This window comes from Natator depressus, chromosome 17 (genome assembly GCF_965152275.1).
Source record: "Natator depressus isolate rNatDep1 chromosome 17, rNatDep2.hap1, whole genome shotgun sequence".
Lineage (NCBI taxonomy): Eukaryota > Metazoa > Chordata > Testudines > Cheloniidae > Natator > Natator depressus.
In genome coordinates, this window is record NC_134250.1 from 2,225,708 (window position 1) to 2,235,030 (window position 9,323).

Below are 9,323 nucleotides of genomic sequence, written 5' to 3' on the forward strand. Positions count from 1 at the left end.
TAGGGCCCAAAAGACAGACACAGAAAAGTCAGAAGGCACTGAGATGCCCCAAGAATGAATAGCCTGGGGTGTCTTTTATGAAAATGACTCATTTCTTGTGTGCAACACTGGAGAAAGGAGTCTTTAGGTGGGATCTTGATGTTGGCATAGGCCTTGTCCACACTACACAGTTTTGTCGACAAATGTCGGGTTTTGTTGACAAAACAGTGGAGGTGTACACACTGCAATGCTCCTTCTGCCAACAAAACTCTTCGGCTTGGTTATGTTGCTGTAAATGGCCTCCAGAAAGTATCCCACAATGCCCATCCTGACCGCTCCGGTCAGCAGTTTGAATTCCGCTGTCCTGTACCGAGGGACGCAGTCATCCACCCCTTCCCTTTTAAAGGCCTTGGAATTTTTGATATTCCACTTCGTTTGCTCAGTGTGGAGAGCTCTCGTCGCATCTTCCCAGCTGACCATGGCGGCTCCACATAGCAAACACTCACCGCTTGGACCACAGCTGAGTTGTTCAATCTGCTGGCACTGTAGGGAGAGGACGCTGTGCCATTCAAGCTTCACTCCAGCCATAGGAACTTCGATACATATGGTCAGATTTCTTGTGGCAGGTTGGTTAATGGCTACGAACAGGACACACATCAGTGTTGTGCAAAGATAAAGGAGCTGAGGCAAGCGTACCAGAAGGCAAGGGAGGCAAACTGTAGCTCTGGTGCTGCACCAAAGACCTGCCACTTCTGTAAGGAGCTGGATGCCATCCTTGGCGGCAACCCCACCTCCACCGCCAAGAAACCCATGGATGCTTCGGCAGGGCTAGAAGTGGCAGACGATGGACTCAACCCCAAGGACGTAGACATGGATGAGGAGGTCGAGTTAGAGGATGATATGGAGCACACAGCAGGGTCGTCTGGTGGCACGGCAAGTCAGGACCTCTTTTCCACTCTGGAGGAGTCTTGCCAGTCCCAACAGTCTGTCTCTAGTGTGTATGATCATAGAATCATAGAATATCAGTGTTGGAAGGGACCTAAGGAGGTCATCTAGTCCAACCCCCTGCTCAAAGAAGGACCAATCCCCAACTAAATCATCCCAAGCCTGACCTTAAAAACTTCTAAGGAAGGAGATTCCACCACCTCCCTAGGTAACCAGTGTCTCCAGTGATTCACCACCCTCCTAGTGAAAAAGTTTTTCCTAATATCCAACCTAAACCTCCTGCACTGCAACTTGAGACCATTACTCCTTGTTCTGTCATCTGCTACCACTGAGAACAGTCTAGATCCATCCTCTTTGGAACCCCCTTTCAGGTAGTTGAAAGCAGCTATCAAATCGCTCCTCATTCTTCTCTTCCACAGACTAAACAATCCCAGTTCCCTCAGCCTCTCCTCATAAGTCATGTGTTCCAGTCCCCTAATCATTTTTGTTGTCCTCTGCTGGACTCTTTCCAATTTTTCCACCTTCTTCTTGTAGTCTGGGACCCAAAACTGGACACAGTACTCCAGATGAGGCCTCACCAATGTCGAATAGAGGGGAACGGTCACGTCCCTCAATCTGCTCGCTATGCCCCTACTTATACATCCCAAAATTCCATTGGCCTTCTTGGCAACAAGGGCACACTGTTGACTCATATCCAGCTTCTTGTCCGCTGTAACCCCTAGGTCCTTTTCTGCAGAACTGCTGCCGAGCCATTCGGTCCCTAGTCTGTAGCGGTGCATGGGATTCTTCCGTCCTAAGTGCAGGACTCTGCACTTGTCCTTGTTGAACCTCATCAGATTTCTTTTGGCCCAATCCTCTAATTTGTCTAGGGCCCTCTGTATCCTATCCCTACCCTCCAGCGTATCTACCTCTCCTCCCAGTTTAGTGTCATCTGCAAACTTGCTGAGGGTGCAATCCACACCATCCTCAAGATCATTAATGAAGATATTGAACAAAACCGGCCCCAGGACCGACCCTTGGGGCATTCCACTTGATACCGGCTGCCAACTAGCCATGGAGCCATTGATCACTACCCTTTGAGCCCGACAATCTAGCCAACTTTCTTTCCACCTTATCATCCATTCATCCAGCCCATAATTCTTTAACTTGCTGGCAAGAATACTGTGGGAGACCGTGTCAAAAGCTTTGCTAAAGTCAAGGAACAACACGTCCACTGCTTTCCCCTCATCCACAGAGCCAGTTATCTCGTCATAGAAGGCAATTAGGGCTTGCCCTTGGTGTATCCATGCTGACTGTTCCTGATCACTTTCCTCTCCTCTAAGTGCTTGATTCCTTGAGGACCTGCTCCATGATTTTCCAGGGACTGAGGTGAGGCTGACTGGCCTGTAGTTCCCAGGATCCTCCTTCTTCCCTTTTTTAAAGATGGGCACTACATTAGCCTTTTTCCAGTCGTCCGGGACTTCCCCCGATCGCCATGAGTTTTCAAAGATAATGGCCAATGGCCTCTGATGTAGGAGAGGAGAGCAGTGGTAAGTGATCTTTTTGAGTTGATGCTGCTCAATTATATGAGGTTGAACTATCCTTTGCTCTGTATATTCTAGAAGTAGGTAAAGGGATTGTAAAAGACTAGCTGACTACAAATCCCGGTCAGGAATCATCATAACGGTCATGCAAGGTGGCAAGTTAACAAAGCATAACGGAGTGCTGTGTAGAAAAACACATTACTGGTGCTCATTGTCAAAATGTTGCCTCAAAGCCTCCCTGATTTGAATAGCCCCCCCATTGTGCCCCTCTAATAGCTCTGGTATCTGACTGCTCAAATTCAGCAGCCAGGCAATCTGCCTCTGTGATCCACCCTGGGGGAAACTTTTCACCTTTAGCCTCACAAATATTATGGAGTGTGCAGCAGGCTATGAGCACAGGAATATTTTCCTCATTTATGTCTAACCTGCCATAAAGGCAGCACCAGCACACTTTTAATCTACCACAGTCACGTTCTACAGTCATTCTGCACCTGCTCAGCCTATTGTTGAAGCACTCTTTGCTGCTGTCCAGGTTTCCCATGTAAGGCCTCACGAGCCGTGGGAGTAAGGGGTACGCCGGGTCTCCCAGGATCACTATGGGTATTTCAGCATTCCCCACTGGAATCTTCTGGTCTGGAAAGAAAGTCCCTACTTGGAGCTTTCTGTACAGGTCAGTGTTCTTGAAGATGCGTGCATTATGCACCTTCCTGGACCATCCCGCATTGTTGATGAAATGCTCACGGTGATCCACAAGTGCCTGCAATACCACAGAGGTACAATTTTTTATTGATGTACTCCATCACAGGATGGTCCAGGGTCAAACTTGGAATATGCATCCCATCTAGGGCACTGCCAGAGTTAAGGTATCCCATTGCTGCAAAGCCATCCAGTATTTCATGCACATTGCCAAGAGTCGCAGTCCTTTGTAGCAGGATGCGACTGATAGCCCTGCACACTTGTGTTAATGCAGCCCCAATGGTCGATTTCCCAACTCCAAACTGATTTGCGATTGACCAGTAGCAGTCTGGAGTCACCAGCTTCCACACAGCGATGGCCACGCGCTTCTCCATCAAGAAGACGGCTCTCATTTTGGTGTCCTTGTGCCGCAGTGCTAGAAGGTGCCTTGTGCATCCAAAAGTTCCTGGAAGGTGCCTTGTGCATCCAAAAGTTCTGCACCTGCTGCTCATCATCCAGACCTGAATAACAATGTGATCCCACCACTCAGTGCTTGTTTCCAGAGCCTTAAAGCTATGGTCTACCCTGTTCACCTGCTCCGGGAATGCCAAAAGTAATCTGGTGTTGTTTCTTTCCATGGCACACAACAGGTCAGGCAACTCTGATTCCTGTTCAGAGTCTGAGCTCATGATAGATTGCATGACCATCCGCGATGTGTTCATAACAGTGACTGCAACAGTAAAGAGCAGTGCAGGATCCATTTTAGACGGAAATGGTGGGTACACATTAAACTGGGGCTTTTGAAAAATGCCACAAAACGCAGCTGGAAACCCATGGGATGATGGGACAAAAAAACTGCATCATGGGACATTGAGCCCACACCCACGATGCGCTGCTATCCAATCCGCCTTCCCACAACTCCTAGGTGCAGAAGGGGGCGAGTAGCACAGTGGGATAGCTACCCACAGGGCACTGCTCTCTCTGTCGATGCTAGACTACCAACTGTGGACATGCTCCACCGACAGAAGGAGCATTGTGTGAACATGCACAAGCAAAGTAATTATACTGGTTTTTGATCGTCAGCATCACTTGCCTTGACATCCCCTGTCCCCCATGTGCGGGTAGATATTATTCCCATGAGAAAACCTGAGTCACTCAGCTTGTCTAAACATGGGACATGTAGCTGCAGCAGTCCAGAGAGCCATAGTGCAGTCTCACTGCACTGGTGGAGAAAGCAACTTGCAGCAAGCAGATTCCCTTGGTCTGAAAGTGGGGTACTCCGCACCAGCACAAGCCCCATTTTTCAGCAGTGCAGCAAGTTTGCACTAGAACTTTGCACCATTCTAGCTTCTTTGGTGTACAAAAATGGTCATTTAACCTCTCTCACCCCAACTGATACCTCCCCCACCAAAAAACCCCACCCCGAAACCCAAGTAGGAATTTAGATACAGGCAAGACATTTACCATTAAAAGTGGCACCTGGAAGAGGTACATCTTTCTGGAGACATGGCAAATACAAAGGGATCCTCAGGCTTGGTCTACACTTAAAACTTATAACTGGCATAACTTTGTGTGAAAAAAGCACCCCCTGATCTCTATGCCAGCAAAACTCCCAGTGTAGATGCGGCTCTGCTGAGAGAGAGCATGTCGTCTGGGGAGGTGTGTTCCTACCCTGGCAGCCGCGCTTCCCGTCAGGCCAGGCTGCAGCTACACGAGTGGCCTGTGCTGACATAGCTATACTGACAGAGCCTCAGCTGTTCTATATTTTGGGGTGGAGATCTCCAGTCTGGTTGTACATAGCAATCATTCACCACTGAAGTGCAGCCACCTTTGTGCAGCAGCTAATTAGAAGCGCACAGCAACACTACACAGCAGTTTAGGACACGAATGGAAGAAAAATTGTGTCTCCCATTAAAACTGCAGCACAAGTCGAATTTTAAGGAGGCAGAAAAATAACAACATTGGAATTGGGCCAGGACACTAGTTTTAAGACCAGCAAAGAGTCCTGTGGCACCTTATAGACTAACCGACGAAAGCTTAGGCTCCAATGCGTCTGTTAGTCTATAAGGTGCCAAGGACTCTTTGCCGCGTTTACAGATCCGGACTAACACGGCTACCCCTCTGATAGTTTTAAGACCCCAACTCTTGTGGAAAGTATCATGGGACTTCTCTGAGTCCCATTAAATATGAATATGATTGATTATCAATGAGCATCTTTAGACTGTGGTAGACACTGTCCTGGTCCTGGAAGCATACACAATTCAATCCTTGACCTCTTGGATCCAACTCAACAAGGAGACCACATAAAAATCATTCTTACCATAAAAAATCCCAAGGTTTGTCTCATTGGCAATTTATCTAATGGCTGCTAAGATATAGAAATAATAGAAGGAGAAAAATGAGACAGTAAAGAGTAGCATTGCATTGCTATGGCAACTGGAATTTTCCATCTAAATACCTTTTTGGAAAAGAGGTTTAATATCCAGAGCTCTGCAAAATGCTTGCCAAACAGATTAATTCGTATTGTTTCAGCCACTGTTACCCTCCTAGGCCCAGATCCTGCAATTGGATCCACACAGACCCTTCGTGAGCACACAAATGTGCAAGGATCTGCCCCAATAGGCCAGGGCAATTCTATTGGTCAAACACTGCACGCCAAAATACCCCTGGCCCTGCACAGTCACTTTAGGATTGCTTTCTAAGGGTTTGATCAGTCACCAGTGGGGTTCTGGGGATCACCTCCCCTTCCTCGCTGGCCTCTGATCAGTAAAATCACAAGTGATTCCAGAACCTTCGGTGAGGGCCAACGCTGGCTTTGTGGTGGGCATTCCCCATTCCTGCAGCAGGCTGTACCAATGCCCAACATCTGCAGTGTCTTTGCTTAGCCGTGCTGTTATTTTAAGTGCCATCAGATCAGGGATTATAGAAATTAGATTCTCTTTGCCCTGATTCTGGACCCCATATTCACCCTGAGGAGCATCTTGTCTTGTGGATAGCCACACTGAAGGTACCATTCAGCGTGAGTAAGAGGATGAGAATCTGGCCCTTTGGCAATCCATTGGGTCACATCCCTCCCAACCGTGCCTGGTCAGGAAAGAGATTGCTCCTTTTAGGCTCAAATGTAGCCTCATTCCACACACACGCATATTGTGGGGTATGAGTGGTTATTGCTGACTCAGGGCGCAACGTGGTGGGAAATGCGGTACATATTAAAGCAGTGAAGCCCTGGTGTTTGCTGCTCCTTCCTTTGGTTTCTGTGCCAGTCTTAGCCGGCTGCAGCCAAAATGGGCTCAATTTCCTGAGAGGCAGGGACAAAGCACCTGTTTCCTACAGATAGCTCCAATGCTTCTGGAATCCTATGTATGCAGGAGGGGGACTCCTAGGGTTTGTGAACCATGGGTCATGGACCAGAGAGATAGAGGGGACCTAAGGGGTCCCCCTCTAGGCCAGCTCAGGCCTCAGGTAACATTGTTTTCTTAACACCTTGTCAAGTCTCTTTTTCTGTGCCTTCCCCGCATCCCTTGGGAGGCTAGTCCATAACCTTGGTTTTGGCTGCCCTGGGATTAGCCCCGATTTGTGCCATCAGCGTAGCTGCAACAATGCAGAAAGGTAAAGCCACTGTTTGCACCAGCAGGGCTTTCCCCTGCTTGAAACGGAGGTAAATTGCAGTGGTGCAGATTGTGGCTTAGAGCAGCTTCCTCTGTCTGTCCTGGGGTCTGCGCCAAGGGTGGGTGCAGGTGGCTGGAGTTGAGGCAAATGCTCACAAAGGCTAGGCTCTAGAGATTTCACTGTCAGGCAGCTTTGCCTGCTACCCAGCCTCTCGTTTCCTTTGCTGAATTCTACCCCATCGGCGGGGGAGGGGAGGTGCCCACCATGGGGCAATGGGAAGTGGCCTCCCACTGCATGAGGCAGTGTGTTTAGGAGAACAGCAGCATTTCACAGCCACTCTGCCCCGGGGTAAACGACTCCGGGAGGCCAAAGTCAGTGGGATGCTTTACGTCTGCATGGGGTGGGGAAGGAGGTGGGTTGCTGAGTTGCTACCGCCTCCCATTATCCACACAGTTTTTGGAAAGGAGCACAGACTGATGAGTGGCAGGTGTGGGTGGGTGGAGAGTAGTTCCATTGAGTAGGGGGAGTGGGCCGTGGGGAGAGCCGTATTGTCATGTTCACTTCACTGGCCTTGCTAACATTCAGCTTCCCAGGCTCTTTGGATGAAGTGAGCTAAAGCTGTGTACATTAGCTCCCAATAAGGTCCGAAAACATGCAGAAAAAACAAAGTCTCCTTTCACTGTGTGGCAAATGGCTCTTCAAATGAGCCCTTCCAAGAAATCCAGTTGCCTGTCCTGAGTGCACTTGGACTCCCGAGAGCTTCTTGCTATGGAAGGCTGTAATGGTGGCCCCCAGCTCTCCCCTCGCTAAGCCTTGCACCGGACTCCTGCAGTTTCTTTCTACCACGTGGTTTGAGTGAGAGTTCATAGGTGCCTTCAGGGCACTCCAGGCAACAGCCTGTGCCCCGTGCAACCAGCATGGAGGAAACACACACTCCCATGGAGCGTCTAGTGCCCCCAGGAAAGAGGGTGAGACATGGGGCTCACCCTGGCAAAGCGGATCCCCCTGAGGGCCCTGTGAGCTTGGTACACCATGTGACCTCTTGTGCGGTGTCCCTAAAGCCATCCTGATGTAAGCCCCTGTCCCAGTTTGTATCTGGAAGAGAGCACTACACACAGTGAATGACTGTGTCCCCAGAGACATTCCTATGTCACACCAACCCAGACCACAGAGCCCAGCATAAAAGATGAGGAGGTGGTGTTGGCCAGTGGACAGGTCTTGGAGCACAAACACCTGGGTTCTTTTCCCAGTTCTGGCCCTGAGCTGCTGGGTGACCTTGGGTAAGTCACGTCCTCCCTGTGCCTCAGCCTTTCCTCCTGTAAAGAGAAGAGCTGAGTGTCACCGCACAACCAGGACACCTGCATGCATTGATATTAGCACCTGCATTGATAGTGTTTGAAGAAAGTCCAGAGAAAAGCAACAAAAATGATTAAAGGTCTAGAAAACATGACAAATGAGGGAAGATTGAAAAAATTGGGTTTGTTGATTCTGGAGAAGAGAAAACTGACAGGGGACATGAGAACAGTTTTCAAGTACATAAAAGGTTGTTACAAGGAGGAGGGAGAAAAATTGTTCTCATTAACCTCTGAGGATAGGACAAGAAGCAATGGGCTTAAATTGCAGCAAGGGAGGTTTAGGTTGGACATTAGGAAAAACTTCAAAACTGCCAGGATGGTTAAACTGGAATAAATTGCCGAGGGAGGTTGTGGAATCTCCGTCATTGGAGAGTTTTAAGAGCAGGTTAGACAAACACCTGTCAGGGATGGTCTAGAATAGATAATACTTCATCCTGCCTTGAGTGCAGGGGACTGGACTAGAAGACCTCTCAAGGTCCCTTCCAGTTCTATGAGTCTATGGAGCTGGCGGGAGGTGGAAGTTCTGCAGAGACTGGGTGGAAGCTACGGAGGGAGTGGGGAACTGATGGTCAAGAAGCTGTCAAGTCCTGCCACACACACGGTGAGTAGCATAGTATCATTGAGAAGTGGCCTTTGTTATTAAACTAAGTGTTGGCATGGCTGCAAGCTTCCTCCCCATGCCCTCCTTTTATTAGGGCTGTTTGGTTTAAGGAAGATACCCTGAGCCTCGGGGAGCACAAACCATGGATGTTAAAGCTGCTGGAGCCATGGGCACATGCTGTGGAAGAGTCCAAGCAGTGCAACATTGTGCGCAGATGCTATGACATCAGGTTCAGCCTGTTTACGCTGGTTTCGCTTGCATCAGGGTACACCAGGCCCAGGAAGCATCTTTTCTCCCAATCATAGAATCTCAGGGTTGGAAGGAAACTCAGGAGGTCATCTAGTCCCACCCCCTGCTCAAAGCAGGACCAACACCAACTAAATCATCCCAGCCAGGGCTTTGTCAAGCCGGGCCTTAAAAACCTCTAAGGAACTAGATTCCACCACCTCCCTAGGTAACGCATTCCAGTGCTTCATCACCCTCCTAATGAAATAGTGTTTCCTAATATCCAGTCTTGACCTCCCCCGCTGCAACTTGAGACCATTACTCCTCGTTCTGTCATCTGCTACCACTGAGAACAGTCTAGAGCCATCCTCTTTGGAACCCCCTTTCAGGTAGTTGAAAGCAGCTATCAAA